Below are 19,595 nucleotides of genomic sequence, written 5' to 3'. Positions count from 1 at the left end.
TGAGGTCTGGAACAATTAAAGGAGTGAGTCTAATAAGAAAAGAACGTAGTTCTTGGAATACTTAACTTTAATCCATAATTGGAGAACATCGCTCTTGTTTAGACAGTATTACAATCTCAAATATAAACTGGTAATGGCGCCTTGCAAGGTCGTAGCAAATGACGTAGCTCAAGGCTATGCTAACTATCGTCTCGGCAAATGAGAGCGTATTTGTCAGTGTAGCATCGCTAGCAAAGTCGGCTGTACAACTGGGGCGAGTGCTAGTAAGTCTCTCTAGACCTGCCGTGTGGCGGCGCTCGGTCTGCAATCACTGACAGTGGCGACACGCGGGTCCGACGTATACTAATGGACCGCGGCCGATTTAAAGGCTACCACCTAGCAAGTGTGGTGTCTGGCGGTGACACCACAATCTTCACGAAGATATTGCTGTAACTGAATTTTGTAAGGTTTCATGTGTAAACGTTGACACAGCAACACCGCCAGGCCGACATAGGGGTCATGTTGAGCTGTCGAGCTGCATGGCGAACGGATTTCTGACGACTCCTTGTGAAACTGTGGCGGATGCTTTCGACATCTGTGTCGGACACTTGGGGACGGCTCGGCGATTTGACTTGACACAGACAACCTGTTTCTTGGAACTGTTCACGTCTCACGCCATCGTCTAACGCTCTGTGCTGTAGAAGGATCCACACCATACCTACAGTACGAAAGTCACGCTGAACAGTTACTACCGATCCGCACTGCGCAAAACGTAGAGCATAAACGCTTTCTGTTGTAGACACCATTTGCACTAGAGCTGACGTAAGCGAACACTGCTGCTACCCAGCGGAAAGCACGTAAAACTGGAGTTTGCTGTTTCCAGCAGTACGTTGTCCACACATATGCACACCTCAGGTAACATAATAGTTCTGATTTTTAAAATCGGATGATTCTTTTTTGTACACCCTGTATTTTAAATGTATGTGTATCGCAGTCTCCTTGGTGGAATATGGGAATCACACCATCATTAGTTTAAGAGGTTCGGAAACCGCCTAGAAACCACTGTCAGCCTGGTCGGTGTAGCAAACCACGGTCGTTAAATCGCCGCGCAGATTCTACCTCGGTCGGGATCACCTCTATATCACGAAAGCTCTGGTGCTGCGCGTTGCGCTGTATGATCAGATGAAGAAAATTAAAACAGTTTAATTTCTCACACAGCTACCATGTTTTCTAATTTCATTAGTTAATTTCGTTTGATGCATAACACGACGATACCTCGCATGTTCCGGTCACAGTTCCCAGCCAAGCTTCCACCTGTATGACTGGAGAGTATAGGAGAATCCAGCGCCAGTACACAAAATTCTGATGTTACCCACACGCAACATTGTGTGATGCGAGTCCGCCAAGGGGGTTCTTTGTTAGGGTTAACCACAGCTTATGGCTGCAACTGTTTCATCAACCCACCCGCATTGAGAGTGTTCAAAGGAGTCCATTCTCCGTCCAGCATCACATTTTACGTCATTTATTGTGACAGGGAACCTACAATGGAGTACGACGTAAGAAACTAACGTTTGTGTATTGAATACTAAGGTATACTTATTTTAAATCTATGTGTCAATTCTGTGTTGCATTGTGCAAAACCTTTGTAATATCCTCGCTGCGACGCTGATTCTTTCGCCAAGGTACCTGTGCATGTCATCCACTTTGGTTACCGTTCATTTGTACTTATCCTGCTGTTTCCGTTTTTTAATGCTATCCATGCAATACTTTTGCATGTAGCGTGCCTAAAAATAAGCTCTTCGGTTGGAAAGTGGTCAGTGATTGCTCGTTCACAACAAAGGGCGGAATCCAATTGAAACAACTGTTTAATTAAATCAGCCAAGCAGCTATAATCAGATCTCACGAACGAGTGGCTAAAATCGATGTTGAACTAGTACCTAGGCTATATGTCCATTAACACTTGATTTCTCCCCACCAATTCAGCGGCTTTATATGGATACGGATGAAGTTGCGAAATACAAAAGGTTTCTATTGCATGTAAATTTCTGTTACCTAGTAGTTTGATCTGGTATCTCTGTTATTTCCAGGATTTATGATTTCTTTTTTCCTGAAAATTTAACTCACGTCTTTACTTTTGTGTCTAGTAGTATATATTGTGGCAAACCGCAATGTTGTAAACGTAGTCATTCAGCACCCGAAATGTCACATTTGTTAAAATGTTCTGAGCTATTATAATGAATTTCTCGGAGAAAACGTGAGAACATTATTACGACCGCATGTGAAGAGATCAGACTTTTACTTTAAGAATTTATTTAAATGGCATCTAATGATGTAGCCGGTGGATGTATTAGTTCAAATGGCTCTGAGCACTATGGGACTTAACATCTGAGGTCATCAGTCCTCTAGAACTTAGAACTACTTAAACCTAACTAACCTAAGGACATCACACACATCCATGCCCGAGGCAGGATTCGAATCTGCGACCGTAGCGGTCGCGCGGTTCCAGACTGTAGCGCTTAGGACCGCCCGGCCACCCCGGCCAGCGATGTATTAGTATGCTTCGGTGTGGTATCGCTATTTACTGACGTTCCACTTAATTAGATGTTGCTACAGCAGACCGGCATTTTTCCAGGCGGTATTGCAGAATTGTTTAAATACTGTATCATGAACAAATACTTTAAACAAGGCAACCAGATTCACGAAACACGAACAAGCTAGTAAGGCGATGGCAACACATTTCTTCATTAAAGAAATCGAAAAAGGAGCAACAGGAAATTCTGCCAAAAAACGCACATCTATTTCAGTTACGTGGACATTACGTTTATGTTGTTGAGGCAAGGAAATGAGGAACGGAGCTATTTTCATGAAAACTTTAATAACATTAATCCGAAGATTCTGTTCACAGTGGACGTTGATGGCAGATTTGATGGTTTTGATGTGCTAGGCTTCTAAAAAGGAGCTGATAGCATGGGCCAGACGGTACACCGAAATCCACAAACAGTGACAGTTAAGTACATTGGGAATTAAGTGACCGTCCACGGCTAAAGTGCGGCATCATACAAACTTTAGCGGTTAGAGGGAGGGACATCTTTGAATCGGAGCTCCTTAGTACAGAATTAATTACCTCAGCATAAATAGTCGTTCGCAGAAATAGGAGACTAAAGAACTCAACTTAAATGTCGTACTGATGTTCAGATGTCTGCTAAATCTACGGTGTTGAATAGAAACTTTGCTGATCACACAGGGAATATCACGAAGAAATGCATTGTCGCCATTGTTTAAAAACCCACCCGAAAAATAAAGGAGCAGCTTATGTCCGACGGGTATTCCCGCAAAGTGCCGGAAGAAGGAATTTACAAGATACCTATGTGCGTTCCTACTACAAAAATTTGAGTGGAAAAATAACCAGAGGTAACATAAGGGCATCGGTAGAAGGAAACAGGTAGACCAGCTGTCGCGGACCGCTCTTCTCAGCCACGATTCCACCACATTCCAAAGGAAATGGTTCCTCATTGCCCCGACTTGATACTACGAAAAGCTGTACAGAGCGGCGACAGGGACTATTAAGCACGGAAACAAGACGAAGGGAAGTCGAATAATATTTGGATTACGGTGCTGAGATGAAAGTGTACCAGTCTTCCAATGCGAGGCAATAGCAATATCGGATGACAGAGACCGACAACGGAAAAGTACTCTCGAGTTTTGAAAACATGTGAGGTCACGTTTCTGCGCGGGAGCCCGCTGAAAAGAATTTATGCTTGCAAGTAGCGAGGCAGCGAGGTTTCTAGAGTCTGCAACTCCTTTTCATTTCACAGATTGTGACGAAATCGGCAAAACTTTAAGTGAAATAACCACATTGTACACTACCATATACACCGGCGACGCGCTTGTCGGTGAGCGAACACTGGACTTTATTCTTCAGATCTCCTCTCTTCTCAGGTGCTGTGTCTACATGGATACACGCACCCAGCAACACCATTGAACACATTTTTGTCACATGCAGAGAACCGACGTGTACGTGCTGGCTACGTGCCGTTAGACACAAACTTGGACTCGAAATTGACACGTACCAGGACTCAAACTTGGTTAGCAACAGCTGCGGAACCGCCGTGGGGGATAGTGAGAGGGATTATGTAGACGAAAAGCTCATGCTAACCTGTCACTTCATCATTGTACATTATAATGGCAGCATGGTTGTTTGACATAATGGTGTATCCGCTGGACGACTAATTTGGCAGTACACTTGATGGTAATAAATTAATCGCTTGACGTCTTACTGTGTATTCTGGGTACTTACACTCTTCTGTACATTTGTGAACTAGTTTTTCGTATCTAAGAAGTCAGTAAGTTAACAGCAACCTCATCTGTCTCTATTGAAGATAAACAAGATTACGGTGATAATAATTCTAATAGACAGAGCTCGGTATGGTGACTACTATCATCATATCTCCAGACTTCAATGCCACATGTTTAATTTCGTGGATAAACTATTGCCACTCTCCTTTGTTCGCTTAAAATCATAGTGTTACCGAAAATATAATCGGCACCGTATAATACTAACAAAAATTTCGCTAAAGTGGAAGCTTGAGCACTGACAAACTAAATGCAGCTTATTTTTGGAGGCAACTGGGTGGATAAAAGCAAGATGATCCGCCGAAGAGCTAGACTACCTCCGTAGCAAAACTGTGTGACGGTGCAGAACGACTTCGTATCAAATATACACTGACGAAAAAACTCACTAGACAAAAAAATTAATGTAGAGTAATGAAATTTCCGGAACACACTTGAGCCGTGCTTGGCTCGTGTTCGTGCCATCTCTTATTTAAGACCCTGTTTTTACCGTACTACCATCTCGTTGTATTAATTTTCAATTACTATTGTCACTGAGTTGCTGCCTTGCCTGCTCGTGAGCGGCAGCAGCAGTGCTTATCGATATAGGCCCTTCTGTATTATCTTTGCTTGACTGCTATTACTTCCAAGGTCGTCATGTGTCGTCCAGTTAGTTGGAACGCGCCAGACACTTTGAGTTGGCACGAGGTCCAAGTTCAGTCTGGGAGCGGCAGCAGTGAGGTCCGTACCGCCAAGACTCGGCCGACAGTTGCCGACACACATGATTTGAGTGGCGACGACTTAGATTGGTCGTTGGTCGGTCGTCTTGTTGAACGACGTGTATTTCACCGGCGATCGCTTATGGGTTGGCTGTGTGTGCCGACTCGTGATTCGTCCTTGTTATTGTACAGTCACTGCCGTTAGCATTGTCTAGTTATTAGGGCAAGTGTTCGTGAAACTGTGTTAGTTTGTGTGGTTTTGACTGACAAGTTATTTTAAATGTTGTCGGCGTACTGGCTGTCAGTCGTTTGGCGTGGAGCAGCGAGGAATTCTCGGCGGGGCGTAGTTTGGCCGGGGCCAGCTGGCGGTATCTACTTGGTGTCGGAGGGTGTGGCGCTGTTCCCATTGCTACGAGGTCCATGGCTCACCGACCCTGGACACGAAGGTTGAGTTTTGATTTAACCTACCAGCAAGTGAAGACAGTTCACATTGTGTTGTTTGGAGTTCGTTGTCGGCTGTTGGGATATCCCCGCGAGCAACAACTTCATTTTCAAGTTGGAAAATTCTAGCCACCCTCCGGTGCAGTTTAACTGAATTTGGTTATTTGAACTGAAGTGCACCAGCGGAATCTTCTGCCTTGTGCCCGTTAACGTTCCGGTTACCTGCCCTGGCCGTTGACGTAAATTTCAGACTGTGTAGTGTCCTCATCGTGTTGTTGCTGTCCAGCACGGTGTGTAGTTTGACAGCTGCATGTATGATTGGTTGTGGTCGCCAATATCTTCTACGTTGTTCCGTTGAACTCATTGTTGTGCGCTGGTCGGGTGAAGTGGAAGTTATCTTGTCGGTGGATCCGCTGACTGTCGGTCGATTGGGTAGTCGTCGGATCGTGAATGGTTGGCCCGACTGCCTGTCTCACCTAAGCGAGCATTAGTGTTGGAATTACAGGCCGACCCTCCAACATCTGAGCGCCCTTGTGTGTACTGCCCTATTTTTTAAATTTGTTCTTGTTGTTTGTAATTGTATGACTTCTAGCCATTTAAAAAAATAGAGTTGTTTTGCTCTTAAGGTCTTAAGCCTAGTTTAAAGTACTGTTTCAAATAAGCCCTTTGATATTTTAAAAATTTTAATGTTGTTGAATTTTAGGTCTTGGGCCATCAGTCGATTTTGAGTTTGAGTTGTTTGCACTAGAGACTTCAGCCTAAATTAGAGAACAGTTTCACGTAAGGCCTTTGGTATTTTTTAAAAAAATATGAATGTTATGGAGTTTTAAGCGTTAGGGCTTCAGCCGATTTCAATTTAATTTGTTACTTCAGCCTAACTAAAGAACAGTTTTAAGATACAGACGCGTTTTAAGTTTCTGATTATTCTTGCTTTTTAAGTTATTGATCTTAAGCCATTTGTAAATTAAAGTGGCTTTCAGCCGGTAATTAAGTCCCAAAGATTAAAGCTGTCTGTTTAAAAAAAAATTCCAGATCTTGTAATGTTTGATCAAATAATGAAGTTGTATGTTCGAGTGTAACTGACAGCCCCTTATTTTGGCCCCTTTCCACAATCTATCTGTCCTGTCCTGCGGGTTAAGTGGGGCGTCTCAACGCTTTTCTAGGAAACATATTTAATTGATTAACAGTGCAAGATCACAAGTTGACGTAAGTACAGGATAAGCCAATGGAAATATGAATGGCTGGTACATTAATATCCGGTGTAGCCGCCAGAATGTCGAATGCAAGCATACAAACATGCAAGCACTGTGTTATACAGGAGCTGGATGTCAGATTGTGCGATGGAGCTCCATGCCTATTGCAATTGGTCGGTCAGTACAGGAACGGTTAATGCTGTTTATGGATAACACTGGAGTTGTCGTCATACGATATTTCGTGTCTGCTCTACTGGAGACGGATCTGGTGATCGAGAAGGCCGAGGCAACATATTGACACGATGGGTTACAACAGCGGTATGTGGGCGAGCGTTATCCTGTTGGAAAAATTCCCTCGAATGCTGTCCATGAATGGCAGCACAAGTGATCGAGACACCCATATTGACCTACAAATTTTCAGTTAGGAGAGTGCTCCTGCTGCCATGCGAAGTCACACCCCAGACCATAACTACAGGTGCAGATCTAGTGCGTCTAGCATGAAGACAGACTGGTTGCAGGCTCTAAATTGGCCTCCCAACCATCACACGGCCATCAGTGGCACCGAGGCAGAACGAGTTTTCATCATAATCCACAAAAGACCTCCATTCTACCATCACTGCCGCCGAGGCAGAACCAGCTTTCATCAGAAAACACAACTATTCTCCACCCTGCTCTTCAATGAGCTCTCGTTTGACACCACTGAAGTCGCAAATAGTGGTGGTCTGGGGTCAGTGGAATGCACGCCAAAGAGCGTCTGGCTCGGAGCTGCCCTCGAAGTAACCGATGTGTAACAATTCTCACTGCTGTTCAAATTGCTGCTGCATATGCAGTACGATGCGCCAGAGTCATACGTTTTGCCAGTCCTTTCTGCTGTACCATAGAATGAATATCTACCTTCTTACATCTCTGTTTACACTACCTCGTTCGAACTCAGTGAGGTGGTGATAATGGCATCTTTGTTGTCTTAAAGACATTCTTGCCTTACATCGACTCGTCACGTCCAGTCTCACGAATGCTCACGACCGTTACAGCAGGTACTGAAAGCAAAGCTGTTTCGTTTCCTCATAATGGGGTTGTTAGCTCCACTCTTACGCAGCTGGAAATTTGAAAACACATGATCTTCTAGATATAGAAACACGCCTTTTCGTTTATGACGCACAACCTCTTCTTTGAGTTGCATTTTTTTTTCCTTTGTGTATATAGGAGCCAGCGCTTTAAATTCTCTAAACAATCTGCTCCATGCTATTATCGGAGCTCTACCATATGCCATACACCAAGGTATGGAGCTGGTTTCTCGGTAATTCACGGAAGTGGCTCTCTTTTGTGCTAGGATGTCATTCTGGTGCATCAATGAGTATTGGCAGTGGAAATACGAGTTTCAAAAACCGGTCTCCGAATAAAGTTCCGTAAAAATTTTTAGCTGTTTTGTGGATCTTCGTCATCTAAAATACAGTTTACTGAGTGTACGATACAGGCAGACACCACGTAGAACTGTATTACGACAGAAAAAAGTTCCTCAGTATTACTAAAAAGAAAATTTCAGTCAGCTACACATTTTGAGTGAACGATTTACTCCACCATAACTATTTGCGTGCCTTTCTCGGCGTTAGATGAATGATAGGATTTATTGTAAAAAGTCATGTTTCTACCTTGTAGTACAATAAAATTCTCATGATTTTGTTATTTAGAAAAGCTTTTCATTATATGCCAGGGCTTCACGTTTTATTTATTTCAGGAAATATTCTGTCTCTTACATTATAGCATAGTGATCTCCATCACTAAAATGCTACATGCTAGAAATGAGTGACGGTAAAGACAAGAAGACAGACATATGTCTTTACATCTGATACATTTCGTCAGCTAGGTGTTTCACTGGTTTATCAAAGAATAAGACGTTACAGTAATAGACTACTTCTACTACAGTGATGTACAGTATTCGAAATATAGTTGTTCTGTGATAGAAGCTAAACTGTTAACTTTTAAAAAGTTGTTGTCGTGTCCAGTTTATATTCTAACAACTACAATCCTTCCATAATTTTCATTAGACCTGTAAAAATAGTTTATTAGTGTACTACATTGTGTCATAATAAGTCAGTAAAATCATTAGCTGACGTAGTTCACATGAAAACACATGTGTACACCGTCTTATCTTTGGTGTGGCTCATATTCAGCTTATCGCTGTAATGTATAAAATAAAGGAGTTCTTCGAGTAATTCAGATGCAAAGATCTTGTCTACAGGGTTGCTAGAAATAGTCTGAAAAACTATAAAGATGCTGCAGCGCAGCTTGTGCTGACAAATTTTAAGAAAAATGTTCAATACGTTGCGCCATTTCTCATGTAATTAGCATTGAAGTTTGCCAATCAGGCCGTTGAGTGCAAATTCAAGTGGCAACCCAAGTTCAGTTAGCCTCAGTTGTTCTCGTACCGCGACAATAGCGCACGAAACTACTCAAACTTTGGCTCTACTATGACAAGTCCTGTCTTCACATCGCTCTCTTTTTAGGTAATAGAAATGAGCGTTTGGCGTCATTGGTCGGGGGGACCCTTGCGGGGCAGCTCCGGTCGCCTTGGTGCACGTCTTATTACATTCGACGCCACATTGGGCGACCTGCGCGCCGGATGGGGATGAAATGATGATGAAGGCAACACCACACTCAGTCCCTCAGTGGAGAAAATCTCCGACCCAGCCGGGAATCGAACCCGGGCACGTAGGATGGGAATCCGTCACGCTGGTCACTCATCTTTCGGGGCGGACTCTTTTTGGGTATTAGGAAGCCCAACAAAGGACACGTTTGGCGACACCGGCTCTGGTGGACCTCTTGAATTTGTGCGTGCAACGGCCTAATCGCCAACGGCCTTGCCGTAGAGGTAACACCGGTTCCTGTCAGATCTCCGAAGTTAACACCGAAGTTAAGCGATGTCAGACTGGGCTAGCACTTGACTGGGTAACCAACCGATCTGCCGAGCGCTGTTGGCAAGCGGGGTGCACTCAGCCCTTGTGAGGCAAACAGAGGAGCTACTTGATTGAGAAGTAGTGGCTCCGGTCTCGTAAGCTGACATACGGTCTGGAGAGCGGTGTGCTGATAACAAGCCCCTCCATCTCCGCATCCAATGACACCTGTCGGTGAGGATGACACGGCGGCCGGTCGGTACCGTTGGGTCTTTCAAGGCCTGTTCGGACGGAGTTTAGTTTCAATGGCCAAATTGGCTATTTAGCTCGGCAACTGCGATGTATAACGAATTTTTTCTCTTAATAATTGTCAACACCACCTACCATACTGCACCCTCATCTGTTTCTGCCAACCTTGTGTAATTAAAAGCGTTTGTAATTGCGGGGGTCCTGTCAACTCGTCTCGTATAATGTGCCTAAAGGATGCTGCGTTCTCGGAATACTATACAACAATTCAAGCAAATAACAGTAATAGTTTTTATTAAAAATAAGAAGATTGACAATACTTAACTTTGAATTTACAACGTTGTCTCAAGCGATGGGCGACATGCAAACAAGTCAGATTCTTTTCTATATACAACGTGCATGTAAGCAGTAGATATGGATCACACGTCAGTGCTGTCGTAGTGTTCTCCTAGTACTGTCCTAATACTGTGCGGCCGAGGGTGGCAGGAGCGGCGCACATATTCTCTTCGCCTAGAGGGCGCTCCTATCACGGTGCGGTTCTTGTCAGCAGGCTATTGGCTGACATAGTCTCACCACCTTCTTTGCTCTTGCAATCTTCGTCTTCGTGCCGGCGCTTGTCTATATGACGGAACACGAATCACGAAAATCTGAACGTTCTGTGTTGTGGGTTGGCAGGAGAGCCAACACCAGGTTACAAGAGGAAGCCGAAAGGCAAGCGTTTTAGCTCACGCAGGCTGGCGTGAGGTCTGGAACAGGACAAGGAAATTAGAATTTAGAAAAAACGGACGTAGCTGGTGGAATACTTAACTTTAATCCATAAATGGTGAACGTCGCTCTTGACGGTACATTATTTATAATAGCAATAGTAACTGGTAATGGCGCCTTGCTAGGTCGTAGCAAATGACGTAGCTGAAGGCTATGCTATCTCGGCAAATGAGAGCGTATTTTGTCAGTGAACCATCGCTAGCAAAGTCGATTGTACAATTGGGGTCGAGTGCTAGGAAGTCTCTCTAGAGCTGCCGTGTGGCGGCGCTCGTTCTGCAATCACTGTTAGTGGCGACACGCGGGTCCGACGTATACTAACGAACCGCGGCCGATTTAAAGGCTACCTACCACCTAGCAAGTGTGGTGTCTGGCGGTGACACCACATTCTGTTATATATTTTAATAGAAAACTGTGAAATTTGTACTAGAAATCCTCGCTGCCCTCTGACGATAAACACAGACCAGAAAATAGTTACAGTGAAATGAATTTCTCCAGAAAAATCTGGTAGTAGTCTTTTTTTCCTATGACATTTACGAACGCAGAAGGAGTGTTCTGAGACCATCATGGATAAAACATTACTTTGGTGACACACGAATACGACTACCGGCATGACTCTAATATTTTGCCTTGCGGAGTTATCTACTGCTTTCGCTGCTACAGACGTGCTCTCTGCATTCCGTGCTGAGTCTGGCTTTCTTGTGGCTGTACTGCTCACGAAATGCTGATACATATGAAGAGAAACGGCATTCCGGCCGCTGCGAATTATTTACCATCCAAGTTTAAGAAAAACATTCGCTGAAAATATTTAATTTTTGTAGCTCTTGCTGCCAGATCTTCTCTCGATAATGAACTAAATTTCTTTTCGTGATGCGTTATAGTTACTGTGGTGAATCAAATGAAGTAAAACATTGCATGAAATTTTAAAGACTTTGCAGAGGTAAAAACACATTGCGTAAACTTGCGTATAGTTGATTTTTAGCCCATATTTTGCTGTATGCGAGACGTAGATAAGATACCGAAATTTTATTTAAAATTGAGAGCAGAATGATATCTTCTTTCGTTCTCGAATTACTGATTTTATATCCAACGGATGATTGCATGCTACGAAATATGGAAGTAACCCTTCCATAACAGTGAGAGGTCGACAGCTCAGGAGACATACAGACAAGAATAGCCCTGAGGGGAAACTTCAAGCGGCCACGACTCCACGAACTCCGTGGTATAATAAGGCACAAAGACCAAAGAGGTTCACGTCAGTTATAGCACGGCTAAAATTTGATCATTAGAAGTTCAACGAGCCCCTCTATCGGCTAAGCGCCACCGCTCTGTGTTTGTGAAGTGGAATAAGAACGCAACCACATAGTTGTACAGTATCCTCTGAACATGCAATACCCCTGCTAGTAATCTTCGGTCCCTTGGTCATCGGTTCCCAGACAGTCTCCAAATCTTGTTGGCATCCAATGATGTTACAACGTATCAGCCACTGTACGAGTTAATCAGTAGTGCCACATAAATATATAGAATTAGAATTATATTAATACCTTCAGCTGCGAACGGGAGTTGATATACATCAACGGGGACAGGTGAAAATGTGTGCCCCGACCGGGACTCGAACCCGGGATCTCCTGCTTACATGGCAGATTCTCTATCCATCTTTTTCTGTCTCAATTTGTTCTATATTGTTCCCTGAATTTGTTCGGGGCGGATGTCCGATGGCTCCCGTTTATGTTCTTCGTTGATCCATTCACTCAGTTTTTTATTACAGAGGGTAGCTAACCCTCTGACCGAACACGCTAAGCTACCGTGCCGACATCCATCTGAGCCACCGAGGACAAAGAGGATAGTGCGACTGCAGGGCTATCTCACTCACGCCTCCCGCGAGACCCACATTCTCACCTTGTGTGTCCACACACTACATTCTTAGTGTCCCATCCCAGCACACACATTACACGTGGAAGAGCGTCTGCCATGTAAGCAGGAGATCACGGGTTCGAGTCCCGGTAGGGGCACACACTTTCACCTGTCCCCGTTTACATATATCAACGCCGTTCGCAGCTGAAGGTATTAATATAATTCTAATTTCGTTCTACACGGCTGGTGAATACAGAGTTATAAATACAAAATCAAATAGGGGTAATGCAGGAGTAGGTTCAATAATGAATAAAAACATAGGAATATGGGTAAGCTACTACAAACAGCATAGTGAACGCATTATTGTGGCCAAGATAGACACGAAGCCCACGCCTACTACAGTAGTACAAGTATATATGCCAACTAGCTCTGCAGATGACGAAGTAATTGATGAAATGTATGATGAGATAAAAAAAAATTAGTCAGCTAGTGAAGGGAGACGAAAATTTAATAGTCATGGGTGACTGGATCCCAAGAATAGGAAAAGGGAGAGAAGGAAACATAGTAGGTGAATATGGATTGGGGCTAAGAAATGAAAAAGGAAGCCGCCTGGTAGAATTTTGCGCAGAGTATAACTTAATCATAGCTAACACTTGGTTTAAGAATCATGAAAGAAGGTTGTATATATGGAAGAACCCTGGAGATACTAAAAGGTATCAGATAGATTATATAGTGGTGAAATGAAATGTCGTGTGGCTCGTCGGGTAGACCGTTCGCCTGGTGCAGGTCTTTTGAGTTGACGCCACTTCGGCGACCTGCGCGTCGGTGGGGATGAAATGATGATGATTAGGACAACACAACACCCAGTCCTTGAGCGGAGAAAATCTCCGACCCAGCCGGGAATCGAACCCGGGCCTTTAGGATTGACTGTCTGTCACGCTGACCACTCAGCTACCGGGGGCGCACTATATAGTGGTAACACAGAGATTTAGGAACCAGGTTTTAAATTGTAAGACATTTCCATGGCAGATGTGGACTCTGACCACAATCCGTTGGTTATGAACTGTAGATTAAAACTGAAGAAAGTGCTAAAATGTGGAAATTTTTAGGAGATGGGACCTGGATAAACTGAAAGAAGCAGAGGTTGTAGAGAGATTCAGGGAGAGCATAAGGGAACAATTCATGGGAATGGGGAAAGAAATACAGTAGAAGAAGAATGGGTAACTTCGAGGGATGAAATAGTGAAGGCAGCAGAGGATCAAGTAGGTAAAAAGACGAGGGCTAGTAGAAATCCTTGGGTAACAGAAGAAATATTGAATTTAATTGATGCAAGGAGAAAATATAAAAAGGCAGTAAATGAAGCAGGCAAAAAGGAGTACAAACGTCTCAAAAATGATATCGACATAAGTGCAAAATGGCTAAGCAGGGATGGATAGAGGACAAATGTAAGGATGTAGAGGCTTATCTCACTAGGGGTAAGATAGATACCGCGTACAGGAAAATTAAAGAGACCTTTGGAGAAAGGAGAACCACTTGCATGAATATCAAGAGCTCAGATGGAAACCCAGTTGTAAGCAAAGAAGGGAAAGCAGGAAGGTGGAAGGAGTATATAGAGGGTCTCTACAAGGGCGGTGTACTTGACGACAATATATTGGAAATGGAAGAGGATGTAGACGAAGATGAAATGGGTGATATGATACTGTGTGAAGAGTTTGACAGAGCACTGAGAGACCTGAATCGAAACAAGGCCCCCGGAGTAGACAACTTTCCATTAGAATTACTGACAGCCTTGGGAGAGCCAGTCCTGACAAAACTCTACCATCTGGTGAGCAAGATGTATGAGACAGGCGAAATACCCTCACACTTCAAGAAGAATATAATAATTCCAATCCCAAGGAAAGCAGGCGTTGACAGATGTGAAAATCATCGAACTATCAGTTTAATGAGTCACAGCTGCAAAATACTAACGGGAATTCTTTACAGACGAATGGAAAAACTGATAGAAGCTGACCTCGGGGAAGATCAGTTTGGATTCCGTAGAAATGTTGGAACACGTTAGGCAATACTGATCCTATGACTTATCTTAGAAGATAGATTAAGGCAAACCTACATTTCTAGCATTTGTAGACTTAGAGAAAGCTTTTGACAATGTTGATTGGAATACTCTCTTTCAAATTCTGAAGGTGGCAGGGGTAAAATACAGGGAGCGACAGGCTATTTACAATTTGTACAGGGAGTAGATGGCAGTTATAAGAGTCGAGGGACATGAAAGGGAAGCAGTGGTTGGGAAGGGAGTGAGACAGGGTTGTAGCCTATCGCCGACGTTATTCAATCTGTATATTGAGCAAGCAATAATGGAAACAAAAGAAAAGTTCGGAGTAGGTATTAAAATCCATGGAGAAGAAATAAAAACTTTGAGGTTCGCCGATGACATTGTAATTCTGTCAGAGACAGCAAAGGACTTGGAAGAGCAGTTGAACGGAATGGACAGTGCCTTGAAAGGTGGGTATAAGATGAACATCAACAAAAGCAAAACGAGGATAATGGAATGTAGTCGAATTAAGTCGGGTGATGCTGAGGGAGTTAGATTAGGGAATGAGACACTTAAATTAGTAAAGGAGTTTTGCTATTTGGGGAGAAAAATAACTGATGATGGTCGAAGTAGAGAGGATATAAAATGTAGACTGGCAATGGCAAAGAAAGTGTTTCTGAAGAAGAAAAATTTGTTAACATCGAGTGTAGATGTGTCAGGAAGTCGTTTCTGAAAGTATTTGTATAGAGTGTAGCCACGTAATGAAGTGAAACGTGGACGATAAATAGTTTAGACAAGAAGAGAATAGAAGCTTTCGAAATGTGGTGCTACAGAAGAATGCTGAAGATTAGATGGGTAGATCACATAACTAATGAGGAGGTATTGAACAGAAATGTGGTGAAGAGGAGCATGTGGCACAACTTGACTAGAAGATGGGATCGGTTGGTAGGACATGTTCTGAGACATCGAGGGATCACCAATTTAGTGTTGGAGGGCAGCGTGGAGGGTAAAAATCGTAGAGGGAGACCAAGAGATGAATACACTAAGCAGATTCAGAAGGATGTAGGCTGCACTACGTACTGGGAGACGAAGAAGCTTGCACAGGATAGAGTAGCATGGAGAGCTGCATCAAACCAGTCTCAGGACTGAAGACCACAACAACAACAACAACAACGTCAGCAGGTCATCAATGATGTCTGTTCTTTCCGACATGTCCGAAAGAACAGACACCATATCCATATAAGTATAAAGATATAACTGCCTGCGCTTCTAAAGTAATGCTCCTGGTACTTGGAATGCCAGCGGAAGACCAGAGCTCAATTCAATGACTATATCCGTAAGTGCTGCTCTCTAGAAATTTCTACGTGCTACTCTATAGAATACCCAGTGCTCAGCTTCTAAATGTTTGTCACTGTGTACCTACTACGTGTACGAGTCTGATTACTTTGGTAACTATACGTGTGTCTATAATACACTACAATGGTGCTTGTAAAATGTTCTCCTGTTCTGTCTAGATGGTAGTTACAGACCTGGACAAATATTCAGTTCTCCGTTGCAGCTTTTGAAACAATTCTCACAGGACGTACGAAGAACGTTTTCTTGTTAATTTACATATATACTCACTAATGTAAACTGAATTAGGTATTCCCAAAATATATACTAACAGCGATTTATCGCTTCTTGCTGCGTTAATAGCAGAGTTTTTATGGTAAAATACTAGTGTATTCTATGTTCCATGTTTGTATTGTTTTCTGGTTTTCGTATACTCTGTAAATATTGTTTGATGTCGAATCACTTATTTGTTAATCATATGTTACAATGTACGAGGGTACAACTTAGATGATGTCCACACCATGATTTTTGTCATCTCGTGTGATTAGCTGGCTGCAAAGACAAGTTCTGAATGCCAATAAATTAAAAGAAAAGGTGGCAGCTATGGAACAGTAGAGCAGTACGTGTATGTACATCGACAGCGGTGGGAGGGGTACTTATCTCGTCGTTTCGAAATCAGCATTGAGGTATCTTCATTGACATCATGAAGTTTCGCAGTTAATATCACTGACACATACATTGTCGAGCGACCACACGCTGCTCCACTGCACCAGTCTACCTCGAACAAGACGAATGTAAACGTATTACGCTAATTGAAGCAAAAGCCTGGAAGCCTGGCGCATTCCAAACCGGACGTATGAAATATTACCCAGCTGCGAGAAAGAAGGCTGCTCCAATTACGTGCGGGGGCGAGCGTTAATTACGGAGTTAAATGACTCCTGGCGCAGGGATCCGCAAATCGGAAGCGGGAAGACGCGGAGGTGGCACGGCCGACTAATGGGGGGCAGGCACTTGCTAGGCGTACCCGCGGTGCGACTAATTGCCGAAGGCGGTCCGCGATCTGCCGAGGTAATAACGCCCGCATTAATCTCCGGCCATAATTAGTAACAGCGCAGCAATTAATAGCGGCCGCTGGCTGCGGGCTGCTGGCTGCTGGCTGGCGCTGCACGCTGTCTGCTGCCGGCTTATCGGGCCAACTCGTCCCTGCGGCCTGACCCCCGTGACCGGGTCCCCTTGCGGGGGCGGCGGTCAGCGCGTATACTGCCTGCGGCGTCACATTTCCCCACGTGGCGTCCGGGCCACGGTAGCTGGTGTCCTCGCCAGATGCGTGAACGCCTTGCTATCTCAAGAAGCGAAGCGGTAGGGGGCCTAAATAAGTGTCGTAGGTATTAGCTCTCAATTCACGTCACGAAATTAAATCCAGGGAGCGACAGAAATGTCTGACGGTTTTCAAATAAAGGAACTCCTGCTTTTTTTTGTCGAAAATTGACATTCTGAGCCTGTGGCTGTGTACAAAATATAGGTTGACTGTTACGTAGAAGATAACAGTAACCAGCCACATTTTACAATGCTATTTATTTAATCAGAACCGTTACCGGTTTCGAACCGACAGGTTCACCTTCAGACGGGTAGTTCATTTTAAGATACAACAGTTTGGAAAACAAAAGGCGAAAGCTGATGTAAAGTGTGTCTTAACTGGAACTAGCCGTCTGAAGATGAACCTGTCAGTTCGAAACCGGTAACGGCGCTATTTAAATAAATAAATAGGATTTTAAAATTTGGGTGATGACTGGTATGTTCTATGTAAGAGTCAAAACATGAAAGAACTCCAAAGTTTATCAAAATTTTTGCACGTTTATTATTTACTATGAATTACAAAAGGTGGCAATTAATAAAAAACACCGCGAGAAACATAAATCATTTTACAGACATAGAGAACATAACGGCCACATAACTTAAGGATAACGTCATTGCAGTGGTGACCATTCCTCAACATACGAGGATGAGTCAAATGAAAGCCTTAAATTTGTAATAACAAATCGAAATTTCGCGCCGTTGTCCTGTAAGTTGGGGAGCGTGCTACAAACAGCGTGCAGAATAGCCTGTATGTGGCAGCATAGTGCAGATGCACGCATACCGTCGCAGTATCAGTATAAAGATGGCCGTCCCACTTGCGACTTGCACCAGGGAAGAACAGCGTTCTGTTATTCGGTTTTGCGTTAGTGAAGGTGTGAAACCTATTGAAATTCATCGACGAATGAAGGTTCAGTACGGTGATGCATGTTTGTCACTGCAGCAAGTCTACGAATGGAGTAGGAAGTTTGCAAATGGTGTGACTTCAGTGGAAGATGCTCCTCGTCTAGGTCGGGCACAACGAGTTGTGACTCCACAGAACACTGCAGCAGTTGAACCCATAGTGAAGAAAAACCACCGAGTGACACTGAATGACATTGCAGCATGTTTACAGATGTGCTCCAGTTTCACAAAGTGTCTGCAAGATGGGTGCCACGGCAGCTGACTCCTGAAATGAGAAAGCGACGTGTTGATGCTTGTGAAGAAATCTTTGGCGCTTTCAAACGAGAAGGTGATGGCTTCCTTGCAAGAATCGTTACTGGAGACGAAACCTGGGTTCACTTCCATCAACCGGAAACGAAGAGAGCGAGCAAGGAATGGCCCCATTCCTCATCACCAAAACCAAAGAAGTTTCGAACAGAACCATCAGCAGGGAAGGTTATGCTGACTCTCTTTTGGGACGAAAAAGGAGTCATTTTGGAGTATTACATGCCTCGAGGGACCACTGTGACTAGGGCATCATACACAGACCTCCTAAAAAAATCATCTGCGGCCTGAAGGCAAATCAAAGCGACGTGGATTGCTGTCAGCAGGTGTCCTTTTGCAACATGACAATGCAAGGCCCCACGTTGCCCGTACAACAGTTGCAACAACCACAGACCTGCATTTTGAGTGTCTTGCTCATCCAACATACTCACCAGACCTTGCCCTATGTGGTTTCCATATGTTTGGACCACTCAAAGACACAATGGGTGGAAAAATGTTCCGTTCTGATGAAGTACCCCACGCGGTGCATGAGTGGTTGGGCGGACTACCAAAAGAATTTTTTTCTAAAGGAATTTATGCACTTTGTAAGCGCTAGAGGACTTGCATTGAGCGTGGGGGAGATTATGTTGAAAAGTGATACAGCTTTGTACCACTACTGCACAATAAATAATATTTTCTAAAATATTTATGGTTTTCATTTGACTCAACCTCGTACATTCCTCAAGTCTTGCTGCAAAACTGTCAAACAGTGCTCTCAACTTGATATAGACGAAATACTTGTTTCATAGCTTGTCTCGAGTCTTCTGTTGTACGAGGTTTGTTTGCGTATACTTTCAAAAAATGGCTCTGAGCAGTATGGGACTTAACAGCGGAGGTCATCAGTCCCCTAGAACTTAGAACTCCTTAAACCTAACTAACCTAAGGACATCACAAACACCCATGCACGAGGCAGGAGTCGAACCTGCTACCGTAGCGGTCGCGCGGTTCCAGACTGAAGCGCCCAGAACTGCTCGGCCACTCCGGCCGGCCGTATACTTTCGATTTGAGGTAATCCCAAAGAAAAAAAGTCACACTTTGGTCGGGGGAAGGAGCGAGGTGTTGCGAGAGATGCTGCGGCCTCAAAACTTCCTCCTCAAGTAACCCATTACATCATTTGCTGTGTGGGCATTTGCTCAGTCTTGTTGGAACAAAATCTTTTCCGTACCAAGAAGTTTTCTTTTCAGTTTAGGAATTAAGAAAATGTCCAACCTTCCCAAGT

Source organism: Schistocerca nitens, chromosome 7 (genome assembly GCF_023898315.1).
Source record: "Schistocerca nitens isolate TAMUIC-IGC-003100 chromosome 7, iqSchNite1.1, whole genome shotgun sequence".
Taxonomy (NCBI): Eukaryota; Metazoa; Arthropoda; class Insecta; order Orthoptera; family Acrididae; genus Schistocerca; species Schistocerca nitens.
The sequence above is the reverse complement of the archived record's forward strand: the minus strand, read 5'-3'. Positions refer to the sequence as shown.